This window comes from Camponotus vicinus, unplaced genomic scaffold (genome assembly GCF_025532165.1).
Source record: "Camponotus vicinus isolate PSW18456_S1 unplaced genomic scaffold, iyCamVici1.0 SCAF_6, whole genome shotgun sequence".
Classification (NCBI taxonomy): Eukaryota; Metazoa; Arthropoda; class Insecta; order Hymenoptera; family Formicidae; genus Camponotus; species Camponotus vicinus.
The window spans coordinates 8,768,954-8,783,099 of NW_028141978.1; the positions used below are offsets into that span (position 1 = coordinate 8,768,954).

At 41.5% G+C, this 14,146-nt stretch overlaps 1 protein-coding gene and 1 long non-coding RNA gene across 5 annotated transcripts in view; one reads left to right on the forward strand and one right to left on the reverse strand.

The window, feature by feature from the left end:
- The window catches only part of LOC145973252 (growth factor receptor-bound protein 14), a 241,651-nt gene that overhangs the window by 25,641 nt on the left and 201,864 nt on the right, over window positions 1-14,146 (forward strand). For 2 of the 4 annotated variants that reach the window (XM_083102500.1, XM_083102502.1), the window contains exon 2: window positions 7,704-7,833. The exons of 1 other annotated variant lie outside the window; for it this stretch is intronic. The gene's annotated coding sequence lies outside the window, so the exon portion shown is untranslated. Of the gene's footprint in view, window positions 1-7,703; window positions 7,834-10,659; window positions 10,851-14,146 lie in introns of those variants that run through there. One more of the 4 variants, XM_083102510.1, reaches the window with a different exon arrangement.
- The window catches only part of LOC145973256 (uncharacterized), a 41,635-nt gene that overhangs the window by 6,939 nt on the left and 20,550 nt on the right, over window positions 1-14,146 (reverse strand). The gene's annotated exons all lie outside the window — the stretch shown is intronic.

Here is a 14,146-nt window from a genome sequence, read left to right on the forward strand (position 1 = left end):
TCCGAATAAGAACCGCAGAAACGCGGACGAGTCTCTGAAAACAAGGCGAACGACCATATCTGTATTCAAGGGACCACGCCGCAAATCCAATACAATGTACGACGCGATTTAATTGATAGGGATTCCCGGAAAGTCGGAAATTTTTCAGGATCCGTGATATCGCGTTAGCGGCCTTATCAACGTTTTTCGCGACACCGACCGTGCAAGTAATCGTAATAAAATCATATCGCGAACTTTTTTCGTTTACGGATGCGACGCGAGTCCAGATTTATTTCTATGCAAAGAGAAAGAGAGAAAGAGAGAGAGAGAGAGAGAGAGAATTTCTCTCGAAACACTTCTCTATTCCTCCTCCTCCTTTTTCCGTTTCGTTCGCGTTGCGCGCTACGCGACATTATTACGAAAATTTCAAACAAATCACGTAGCTCGGCATACCCGTGTCGATACAAATCCCTCTTTCGCCAACTTTATCGCCGTCGCACTCCACCCGGCGAAATTTATTCCACGTCTGGTAAAATCATATTGCCGCGACAACGAAATTAAAGTCTTCTGGATGAACGCTCGCGCTGTACGCTGTCGATCGGCAAATCATTTAAATTTTTCTCCAAGGAGAAAAATAGAGTGTATTTCTACAACGACGGAGTCGCTGCGTAATAGATGCTTGTCGCATAAAATTTATAGACGTATTTTATAGAAAGATGGGCGCCCTATCTTCCTTCTCCACTCATAACTCGCTTCTGCTCTCTTCTGGTAGATTAGACAAATTTTACGGTTCCATTTTTAAAAAGGACAATTAGAAAATATATTTTCCTTTCGACTTACTTTTATTCTCCTGCAAAATAGCAAATTATTTCACATTGGCATATTATTTAATCAGCAATACAAAGTTAATTCTCGAATCGTAAGATGATTGTGAAAAGAATCGTGTCGCTGAGCCTCGAGAGCTAAGAATAAAGCATTACGTGGAATATTCTCTCACTTTGCGGAAAATGCTCTAATTATCGTTCTTGATCCCGCGAGGACCGCAGACCAACCAATAACCTGAAAGAGAGAGAGAGAGAAAGAGAGAGAGAGAGAGAGAGAGAGAGAGAGAACAAGATAATGGCTTTTAATTAATTCCATAATATCTCCCGATTATTCTCGCGTCTCGCGCGATTCGATTATCGATTCGATTGCGCGTTGGACCTCGATCGCCTAGTTGCTTCGAGGGGAATCGTAGTGTATAACGCCATCACGGTTGCGCGATATCGCGGCTCTACCAGTCCGGGGTAGCAGGTAGTTTTGGCGTACAAAATACTTTCGATGTTGAACTCGTTTCGACGGTGGAGTCGCCGACGCGAGATGAATGGGGCTGCAATATCGAGAATGCGTTCGACAATCAAATTCGCATTACGCGAAGCGTGACAGGTAGAGTGGCGAGATGGGGATGACGGGCAGGGGGAAGGGCGCGAGGGGGAGGGAGGAGGGGGAGGGAGGAGGGGAGGGAGGGGATGGGGTCGTACCGTTAATAAAGAACCTTTCGCGGTGGGGATTTCGTGAATTATAACCGGCCGTCACAGTTAACCGACGTGTAAGTGACACGAAACCACAATCAGGCATCTGTTGCGGCTTGCTGCTGCAATTGAGTACACATACCGGAGCGACGATTGATACGGAATATCGGAATATCGGCGGCCGGCGAATTGATTTCGGTATTGTTCGCCTGTTACCGACGTGGAGATATTTCCCGAGTACCCGCGAGTGACGCGAGTCACTACGCGCGATCGATTCTTTCCTTTTAATTTAATAGCACGATTTAAAGGTGAACCAAATTCTCGTTTTTCACTCGCTTTTTTTCTCAACATTTTTTACTTTGAAATTCGACGATCTGAATTTTTCAATTTGAAACGCAAGAATCGTCGTGCGAGCGAGGCAACTTTGACAGATTGCTACATCGATTATATTATCGTCAAACAGTTAACTTTGTTTCCTGTCGCGAAATTAGCTCGCAACTTGCCTAGTGCGACCATCGATCTAATATATGCATCATACGCAGTATATGTATATTTACAAAGTAATATTGGTGATGCCGTTGTTCAGTAAAGTCTGCAAATGTTGCATTCTAGGCGACACGGTATGATACGGTAGAAAAGCAAAGACACTTGTAACGGTTGTCTGTTCATTTTCGATTCCATTTTCAACTGCACACAATGCCCAGAATCACGAGAGTGTTTATCAAAGATGCCGAATGCGATACTTTTGCAAAGATGGAAAAGCGCGAAGAACCATTATCGGCGGTCAAAACTTTACGAAACAGAAAGAGAGGAGAGCATTTTCGATAAAAGAAAGGACAGAGTCAAGTATACAAAGTATACTCGAACAGAGTCTCTCCGTTCGATGCGAAAATATGAAAACACCTCGGAAACTACTTATATGAGTCGCTAATATATGGGTTAGTCGCGCTCGTGTTTTCCAAGCAAGTGTGAACGCTTTGAAAAGTTGCGCGTGAGATGAGGGTAAAGAGATAGGGGTTGGTAGACGGTGAAAGATGGACTCTGCGGGGGCGAGGAATCTGCGCGAAATGCGCGAGTAAATGTAATAATGATGTTTAAAGAGAAGTTTCGACGTTTAGCTCGATACAACAATACATCCCATTGTTGCTCTCGGCTACGAACAACAGTCGAAACTACATCGATGCCGGGGTAGACGAAAGGAACTTTCCACGATTCCAGGAGCGAATAGAATCCGAGCAATTTGTGCGCCCGTATATACGTACTAAACTATATATCGGGCTGACAGGTGTGCCGGGGGCGCTCTTTAACTAAAACCGAAAGCGCCAAAACAAATCTCGCGCGCGAAACCCTTGGCATTAATCCGGTAAAGTACGAGCCATTAGCTTCAAAAGGGGCTTTACAATTTTTGTCGGAGGTATACAGTCTCGTTCCCGACGTTATTTCACCGCACGGCCGACCGTATATTTTTCTTGTTATTGCTGCTCTCGAATTCCATCTCGTATGCGCGCGTTCTCTCCCGTTGAAAAGCATATTCAAATGTATCGCTCTCCTTCCGTCTATTGATTCATTGCGCGTTTAATATGACTCTAATTGAAAGATCAAATCGTTCGTAATGGCTCGTTAAATTAGTTCATTTTGTTTTAAAGCGAGTGTCTTTCGTGTTGTATAAAATTTTCAAAAATTCCTGCCGAGAATTCTTTAAATTATTTACCTTGGATTTGATATTTTAAATGTTAAATTTCTAAAATTCGGGATTCGGATTTATTGTAAAATGGAGCAGCACAAAGTAAAACGCAATTGAATTCCACAGCTGCAATTTAACTACAAAGAGCAAAATTTTGAAGAGAAAGAAACGAATAGAATCTTGAAAGATATTACATCTATTTCGCCAAATTCTGCACGGTGAATAAGTTTCTATGCGAAAATCGCATTTTGGTCACATGCAATCTCACAACTGCCACCATTCTTCGTGTCGTGTAAAACAATTGATCAAATTTGTCGGACAACAAAACTTTTGTCATACTTCAATATTTTGTGGGCAAAAAGTTTTGCGACTTTTGCTAATGGAACCTCTTATAATTCGATTAATGTTAAGCGAAAATATCGTCATGAAGAATTTAAAAAATTCGCATCGAAATCACCCTCTCATTGCTTACACATTTTAACGATGTCTTTCGTTTCTCGACATCAGTAAAAAAAAAAAAAGAAAACGCGTTTCACGAGTTTCGTTATCTTCGTTCTGAGAGAAATGGAAACGTCGAGCTACGCTGCCGGAACTCGCTTGCTGCCGATGCCTTTCAGCGACAATCGATTCACTGAACTGGTAAAAATTTTATATTCACACTTAAATAGCGCCTCAATCTTGGACGTATCTGTATGTATATAATATAGCGCGCGCATTTATTTTATTCGCTTCAGCTTCGAGTTCTTTTTGCTTGCCACGTCGCCCGCGCTGGGTGAAGCCGCGCGGAGACAAAAGTTATCAGACTTGAAGACTTTACCCGAGATACGTTGGATTCGCGTTCCACTAAATAGAGGATTTTCGATGGTATGCAGGCGGAACAATGGCGCATGTAAGAACTGACTAGCAGCCATTCCGAAACGCGACGAGCATCTCGGGAATGCACGCGACAAGTGGTATGAGAAGCGAACGCGCGCCATGTTATATATGTTGTTATGAATAAATTTCACGTATGGAGAAACAACCACCGACAGTCGCACATGGATCGAGAATGGAAATCGTCGTCGATTTTGCCAACTTTGACGGTAGCACGTTTTCGCACGCACAATTTACAGAGCGTCCTGGGATTTAAATTTTGAAATGAGCAAAGACTATTAATAATTATCGGGAAATTACCGAATGTTCTATTGGATTTTTAAAACCTCATTTGCTCTAGGGAATCTTTAAAGAAGCTTAAAATTTAATTGCAGTATTAAATCATGTAGAGTATGTAGTAATCTGCTCTCTCTTTTATTATTTGAAATCTCTGAATCACGAGCTTCTTCTTTACTTTAATTCTAATCGTCTGTTATTTAATTACCGATGCTTATCGTTTTGCGTGCGCTAGTTGGAAAATTCTTTCGTGCCAAGTTGCATAACGTTGGAAGCGGATTCGTCGCTATAGGAGATGAAATAACCGGAACGTGCGCAAGCCGCGTAATGAATTTCAATTACGCCCCGGCGCAATAATTTGCTTATGCGAAGCACCGTAATTTCGTCTATGCCCGAATGCGAGTTCTCCAAAGTCGCGACATTTGTACGCCGTTGCGCGTCGCCGTTTGTTCTACGTGACTCCGCGCGTAAATGCGCGCTCGCGCGACATAAACCGCGCGTGGAAGACGCAACGTCAATCGCCGAGGCGAGTTAACCCCGATTAGCCCGCACGAGTCTCCTCTCAAGTCGAAGCCAATAAAACTCTTCCCTCGACAAATCACTCGTCGAAGTGCCTCAATTACGACGAGAAGCAACTTTTTCTTTCCTCTTCCCTTTTTCTTTCTTTTTTTTTTTCTTTCGCGGGACATCAAACCGTGACGTCAATAAAGCGGAGCGAATGAATCATGCATGAGACGAGGAAATAGATTCCCGGATGTTCCTTCCGTTTCGCGCGCGCGGCAACGCACGCCCGCATTAATATTCCTGTTGCGCGAATTCTCAGAAGACTCGGGCCTTGTACAGGGCCGTAAAGCCATAAAAGGATTGAAATCGGTATAATTTTCAACGTGTTCAATTTTCGATGTAGACGAGGAAAAATATATCTCGGCGCGAGTAGAGGGAAATAAAGAGACTTATAAATCAATAAAGAGAGAAAGAGAGAGAGAGAAACTTGATTAATTCCTCAATTAAACTCGTTGTCGATGAATCGTTCTTTCATCACTATTACTTGATGGAAATTAAACCTCGACTCTTTCACGACGCGTCGTGAATGTCCGAGTGAGCTAATAAAAGCACGCAAGGGCGATGCAAAGATTATCGCGTACGAAGATTAGGGCTCGACAAAAGCGCGAGTTTTCCATCAAACTCGCGAAAAGTGCAAAGCAAGTTACGAGCCGGATATATCGAAAATACATTGCAAAGTATAAAGCCGCGGCTATAGCCCGGGCGGGGGCTTATGAATACTTTATAAGCATCGCTCTCTTATATTCGCCATCGTGTAGCTCTCCGACACCGTGATCCCGGGACAATTTCTGCAGCGAACAGTTACGCCATGCGTAATATCGCGGCGACCTTGCGTCTCGCGTGCGCGACAGGCAGCGAAATGCAAATCGCGAGAGAGACGTCTTCCGACAACGAGGAGAGGAGAAATCGTTCGATCCTCTCGTTCGGTGCCGCGCGACAGCGACGAGGGGGACGAGGTTATTGAGGCTTTAAGCCGCCAGGTACTCCATTAGCGGCGACGCGCCAAGGAGTAGTTTGTCAAAGCGCGATACATTTGCATAATTGCCGCGCGCGCCGAATAATTATGCGCGTATCCATTAGGTAATAAAGTCGAAGCAAAACTTGGCGAGCGACAACGATTTCCACTTGCGTGCGACAGGTGCAAACCAGTCGAGTGCTGCTTCAATCTCTCCCTCTCTCCCTCTCTTCCTCTCTTTTCTCCACCTGTGCGTTACCTGTGCGCGGCCGAGTAATTTATAGTGGCTCGTCGGCATAATTTGCACGTGTACCTGCTAAATACGTCGCTGATACCGAAGCGAGCCGTTAAATTCGTAATCGTATTTATGCGCGGCGCTAAAGTATTTCACGCGTGCATACCATCGTCTCGTCGTGAATGTTGCTAACGTGGGCGTGGATCAAAGACAAGCAATAACTCGCTACGTTCGGGACCGGGTCGTTTGTCAAGACGCGGCTCATTTGCATACTAATCATGTTCTCACGCCACGGGAGCACATCGTGAGAACATCAAGCGAGCAGAGAAGTCGGTGGTAAATTTTTGATTATTAATATCGCGCAGGGCAACAGATTTGATATTTTATATTCACTTGCACATGCGTATATTAATCTTTCTACACGAGAGTCGTGATTTTGATCTGTCGCAGAATTTTCGCAGAAATGAAATACATCATGGTTCATGGTAATGCGTTCCCGAGTTACCCTGCACATTTGTCATTTTTCGCAATATTTCCTTCTTTATCACGCAACAGCTAATTTGGCATATCGATATGTCTATTTTCGAGTTTAACAGTCGCGGTGACTGATTTTTCTCGGTGCTTTCGCGAAGCGCGACAAGCGAGCTCGCTTAATCAGCGTCGACGTGTCGAGATGCAGTTTGTCAAAGTCCGATATATTTGCATAATTCAACGAGCTGCCGGCATACACTTACGAGAGTGCACGTCGGATAACGCGCTCAATTTATGATCATTTTTGCCGCGCCGAGAACGCGTCGATATGGGACGGGAAAGGAAAGGTAACTTTTCGACCTCACCTCGTTTCTTGGCGGAGGAATTCGTTATAAGATGATTGCCGCCGCGCGGCGGAAGTCGAAGATCGACCTCCCTCGGAAGGAGGCGGGGAAGGAGATCGTGTTTCCGCGAAGCGCACGATGCGTTTGCATAATTTACCAGCTGATGGACGCAGCTGGAGTATAAACTTTGCGCAACAATCTCAAAATTAAATTTGCAGCGACTTTTAGCACATTGCGGAGAACGGCACGCCGACGTCTAGGAAAATTTGTTACAAGTTTAAACGGTGCTTAAGAAATACAGTGGAGAGTGCACGCTCTTTGCCGCGATAATGCACGAATATGGACCGGCTTGTATGGGGGCGTTTGGTAATAAATATTTCATGTACCAACGTCTCGAAAGCCCCGATTACATTCCAATATATTTCCAAACAGATTTTTATGTTTAGTATAATCACGTTGCGCGAGAAAAATCCATAATTTCTAATCGTTAGCTAAAATACAGGCAAATAAGATATTTGCAGATGCCCTGATAGATTAAAGATTGTCAATGTTAATCTCGTGATTGATACTTAAACTTTCCGTCGTTACCATTAATCGTAGGTTTGGTTAAGTCTTGTCCGACTTTGCGAGAAATTCCAAGTGGATTAATAGCTTGAGGCGTCTCATAAGGTACGAAACAAGGAGGCGAGGGCGAAGAATTTGCATGCCGAGCGTTTAACTTCTCGGCATCCGCACATTAGATAAACAGTAGCCTATCCGCAACGTACTGGCCTTGGGGCTGTCTTGACGTGTGGCTAATTGCGTTTTCCAGGTGCAGACTCTGGGACTTTGGAAAACCGACCAAGCTTCTCCTCTCGAGAGAAACTATAGCGAGAACGACAAATACTCCGTCCGAGAGGCAATCCCGTGTGCGATGTCGAGCCGTGCTACTTACAATTAGCGTGAGTAATGCGAATTTTCCCAGCAAACGAATCTTTAATCGCGCAGCATTTCAGAAACAAAGTTCGTCTCGATTGTCGGCGACTATTAAAAATTATTATTAAAATAATCGCGAAGAGAAGCATTCTCAGATGAACACGTAGGTGCGTCTCTAACATTAAATTTCATTTGCCAAATTCGAAGATTAATACCGGCTGCACCTGGTGGCGGTGTGTGCGGGACGATCGATTATTTCGGCCCCGTAAATTCCGACCTTAAGCAGAACGCGCGCGCGAGGGAGAGTAACGCAGTTAATTTTACGAATAGATTGCGCCCACGGTATATTCCGTAAATCCCGCACTTACTTCCTCGCATCTGCGTCAGATTACGCGGCGGAATATTAAAGCATCTCGCTTGGTTCCTCCGCTTCGTTAAGTCGACTTGACCGGTAAGCTCTGACGCGGAAATCAGGACGGATAGGGGAAGGGGAAGGGGAGGGGGAAAGGGGCGAGGGCGGCACGTTAACGACGACAAGAAACGACGGCTTGAATCTCGGCTGAGTTGGACGGCGATGGCCCTTTCGCGTTTCGTAAACATCGTAAACTGCGAATCATTGGAAGTGACAGGTAGACGGCCTGACTGTTCACGAAGAACTCCGACGTCGCGACGTTGATAGCCCTTAACTTTGCGCATGCTAATGCGACATTCAGCGTGGCGAAGAAGGGAGGGTGGTAAAGAGAGCCCGGCCGTCCCCTGACAACGCCGCAGTTACTTCCCCATGATTCTCGCGGACGGAACAATGAGTATCCGGAGAAACAATGGTACGGGGAAGCTGGTACAACGGACGAAATCGTACCTTGTTAAGGAAATTTTAAGCGGACGATATCATATCGCTCCACTTTCCTCCCTTCTTTCCTCCAGATTGAAGAATTGCAAACATGAATGACGCGAGAAAGAGAGATATTTTATTTTTCTCAAAAGTTTCACTCGTCATTATTTGTCGCAATTTGTTAATATATGAAATTATATATCTCTTGTGTGTAATGAAGAAGAAAAGTTTTTCAAATGTTAAACACATAAACTTGAACCTCATATAAAATTCTCCTCTCTAAAATTTATCTAGTCTAGTAGAATTAATTAATAAATTGCCAGTTCACAAATAACCATGATTTATTTATAATTACACAGCAAAAAATTGTGCGTCCATATGTTAAAATTTTCTTGTGTTACCACGTTTTGATTAGTACTTTAATGTAAAATTAACATACAACCTGTATGTTATTATTTTTATAACGTTTTCATGCGTTACATTTATGTCAACTTCATAACTTAACCACTTTGTATATGTCTCTTAGAAATGGAATATTATTTTGAGTATTTTTAACATAATAATTTTAAACAATCAACATGTCTCAAAGTCAGTTTAACATTCTAAAAAAGTTAAAGTGAATCTTGAAATAATCTTGAACTTTGACATACAGAAATAATCGAATTTACTAAAATCAAATGTTTCTATTACAAATAATTTAAGTTAAAATAATTACTATTATATGTTAATGTCCTCGACATTTCTTACGAGTTATTGTAACTATTTTTCATGTAATTTTTAATTAATTTGTATGTTATTTTTACATTATACTTAGTCACGATAACAAAAATAAATGTAAAGTATTGTGTCAATTATTTAACATTTTTAGTCAATAAATAACATAAAAGGAGGAATGGAGTTTAACTTAAAATTTAGAATGGATTTTCTGGGACATGTGAAAAATGTTATAATTAACATTTTATTTTTTACTGTGTATGTTTATGACAGTTCATCAAACAAAATGTGATATTTTAAGAAAAAATCCTTAGTACATAACTTTAATCATTATCTTGAAGAAAAAATGTAACTGAACAAAATTTTGCGCAAAAATGGCTAAAATCGCGATCGAGACATCCGACATCGATAACATAATGCATACATCAAGTAAGGCGATCTGCTTGTTGTATAAAATGCACCACGATGTTATACATTATATGTATAATGTTGCGGGTGGAGACGTATCGTCTGGGTTCGTATTGTTTACGGTGAACGGCGGCCGCAGCCAACAAGCAACTGGATGCCATGCACGCATGTATGGAAAAATAATGTTGACCATTTCCATAAAGTTCATCTCGCGCTACGCCACGCTCGCCTGCCAGAGAAGACGATACTGCCTGCCATCGCGGGACGCTATCTGAGTACAAACTCAAACTAGGGAGAAGGGTGAAACATAGAGGAGGAGGACGAGAGTCTGAAATAACAGTCGAGTGTACTCGACGATGTAGCGTACAGAGCGTGGAGAAACGCCTGCGCTATATCGTTTTTCCCATGTACCTGCCAAAAGTTTATCTCGAGTTACGAAGTGGGTAGGACGTCGTCGAAGAAAACTCATTGAGAAAGAGCGGAATCAAATGTCCCTCCCGCCCCAACTTTGCCCTCCCCGCTTTAATCTCGTTCTCTCTTTTATTCTCTCAATCGCTTTAATTTTTCTCATTACGAGCGTGATATCATTTAAACGGATCGGCTTGCGATGATCGCTCGCTTGTCCGATAGTTTTGATTGCGGACTTCAATCGCGGCTAAATAAAGCTTTTAATAAATATAGATAAAAGAAATGGAACAATTATATATTTTATACGAGAAAGCGTATATAATTTATGTACTTTAATTTCTATTTTTTTTATAATAATTTTTTTCCCGTTTAAATTAATTTATGTTGTAGGTTTTTGGGTGAGCATTCGAAAAGAAGCCATTTACAACGCTGGTTTAAACGCACTTGATAACAAAGAGACATTGTTGCAGCTCCTCTCGCCAAACTGAATTCGAACCGCGAACAACCGCTCGCCGGATGTTACGAGCCGAAGCATAATTGGCTAAATAAGCGCATAAGCCCGCGGCTTAACTTGCACTCAAGAACTCGTTTCGCATTTACGCGCTTCGCTCGCCGGGCTTGGCTCGCTCAGAGAGGGATTGGAAATTTCGGAATTTGCGGCGCACGCCCAACGTATACAAGGTGTCCCGTTCCTCCATGAATTAATTTGAAACTGATTTCCTTTCAACGATAATTTGATCGAATTGTGTTGCTTTCTCTGTTTCTCTCTCTCTTGCGAGTTTTGTCTAAATATTAAAATTCTTCCACGATGTAAGGTACTCAATTGAAATTTAATCAAGGAAGTTTGTGTACTTGTTTCGATTTATAAAACTGAACTCGCGTAATCTTCTAAATTTTAAATTTTCCAATTGTAATCAAAGAGTCACGAGGTTTTTTTTAGATACCATCGAGGGCAACCGAGAAATTCGTGCACGGAGGAATTTGCAGGAAGCCCAGGACACCCTATTGATACCGCTCGGTCGAGACTACGGCGTCTCGTGCATTCGCGTACATATATCTGAAATTGGCGAAATTGACGTGCCTGGCACTTGGGGGCAGTGTAAATATTATGCATATCGCGGTACAAGCGAGGGGGGGAAGGACTATCGGTGTGGGCGAGGGGAATGCGCACCGGATGGATATCGACCGCCCTTCCTCGTTTCGACGACACCAGGGACCCGAAGTTCTCTGTCGGCACTTAAGTGCGCTAATAACCGGAGTGCTCTCTCGTTCCATTTGGGAATGCCGCTATTCCGCTCGACAAATAATATCCGCGTGCTCTTCCTTTTTCTCTCTACGTTTCTCTCGTAGTTTTTTTCTCTTTCTTTTCCTTCGGGTCATGCGAGGATATCGCGGGGCAACGATATCGTTGCTATGTGTGAAAGGCTTGTTTCGGAGCAACGTGTCTCGGTCATTTTGGCAGCAGCGTTTTTCAACCTTCGATCGTTGATAATTCCTTGTTATAAAAATTATACGAAACAAATTTATTCTTGAGTGTATTCCGCGAGCGGAAATTAGTTAGCGAGTTTCATATGCGGTAGGATACGACTATGATATTACCTGATTCGAGAATCCACCTGATTTCTCGTCGAAAACCAGAGATCTCATCGGCTCCGAGGAGAGCACGTACTCGAAATGCACAGGTAACGACGCGATTTCTGTGCGGAAATGTCTGGTCCCGTCCTTCGTTTCCGCGGTCGACGATAGATATTGCAATAAACGCCTTTATCCTTAATTACCGCACGGCATAACAGTAAAGACAAGAGTATAACGCGATAAACACGGAGTAAATGGCTCTGCGACTCGAGAATTGAACACACTCAACGAAACGCGTAATCGCGAAAAGGTGTCCAGCTGCTAGTGTCTCTACGTAATTATATTAATATTAGAAGCGCACGTTCCTATATGTACTTCAGTCAGAATTTAACCCTGATCTATTTTTAGTTTCCTCCAGACGAGTAAAGTTGACATGTGCAAAAAATCTTACTATACATGTTAAAAAAAATTAAATTAAATAGTATAGAATTACTTGAAAAGATAAAAGGTAATGTGTAATTAAATGAATTACCTGTGAAATTTTTAAAAATAATACTTGTGCCTCATTATCCATATCGACGTGAGAGAAAGGAAACTCGTGTAACACGAGTATGGAATTGTCTCCGGTAAATCGACTTGGCATTAATTATGAGCGCCTCATAGCTACAGTTTGAGAAAATGAAATTCACCGTTAATAAGTGTCGTATGTGGTAATTAAAGTCACGCCAGTGCGGCGACGTGACGCGAATATATTATGAGCATGCGAGTATAGTCTGGACTTTACCAGTATTATAAACGTATTATATAAAATTGAAGCTCGCAGCTCGTTACATAGATTAATTGAACGAGCATGGTTGTCTTTCATGTCTGACTGTCACGAATATACATATCCTTTTTCGTAGCTGTTCCGGATTACATCATGCGCTCGTAAAAATCAAGGCAAGGAACAAACCGAATCCGGTTTATTCGTGCGGGATAGAAGCGCGCTCAGTCACGAGAGGTTGCGGTATTACCTGCAGAGATTTATTCTTTAACGATTCAATGCTTTATAATTCGACATTTAATTGGAAAAGAAACCAAAAAATGGCCCATTTTGATATTGACTGTGAATCTAGCACCCGTTTTTTCTCTCAAACGCGATTTTAATGCATTTTAATTACTGAAACTTTTTTTATCAATGTTACTGAAAATTCTAAACTCTTTGAAGAGAAACTGCTACTGTAATCAAAACTATCGAATTTTTGCGCACACTCTCTCCATGTTTCTCTCGAGGCTATCTATTTTTTTTCTGCTTCAATATCGAGTCGAGTTGAGTCACGTCCCTGAATTTACAGGCCACAAAAATGTCGAAACGACTGTCGGTCCCGTGCCTTTATTTCCGCCGCAGCACTGAAAACATCTTTGAGCTGTTCGAGATAAATCCGCTTCGAGAATAAATGCCTTCGATTTAGGATGAGCTAGACGCATTATTCTGTCGCCGTTCGAAATATGACATGGTTATGCACAGCGTGCTATTTGGCCGGGTTCCTAAATGTTATCAGCTTGTATACGCATACACGTGGCCGAGTATAGAGATACGTACGTGCTGGTCCGATGCACACGATTAGTACCGGCACAATAAAGCGAGCGAGATAAACGTAAAATAAGAATATTAAAGTTTGAGAAAAATGGGAAAAAGATAAAAAATTGTAAATAATATAATAAAATAACACAATGACATATTAATAAACTGCACAATATATTATGAAATTATTAAACAATACATGTGCGTATGTGCACGTTGTATATACGGGGTGTTTTTTAACAAGTGCGAAAAATTTTAGATGATTCTTTGTCGAAAATTAAGGGGGGTTTTTCATAAAAATATTTATTTTTTAGGTTTTTATTATAATTTTGTTTTTGTTCCAACATTTACTCTAATTTTATTTTTATTTTAAAATTTAACTTCTCGTAATTCGAAATCTATTTAGCATCGTGCTATGCATGGTACCGTATTTTATTTTTTTTCTTGAAAACTATTGATTTTATGAAAAAAATAAAAGAAATAAAAAAGTTTCTAAATAAATCAAACTTTTTAATGCATATTTTTAGATGATCATATTCTGGCCCATTAAAAAATTCGAATAAAAAATTGAATAGGGATTGCTAGTTTCATCCCCTTATAACAATATGGGAGACTGAAAAAAATATTAATAAATAACCTTTTAACTAGTAGAAAATATTCACCTAATTTCATTTCTTTAACTTGTTCTAAATTTGAGAAAAAAATAAAAACCTAATTTTTATCCCCATTTTTGGAGAAATGTAACTTCGCAGGGAGGGATGTAGGAGTATATGTTTATATGAAAAACCCCCCTTAATTTTCGACAAAGAATCATCTCCTAAAATCATCTCCCAATTTT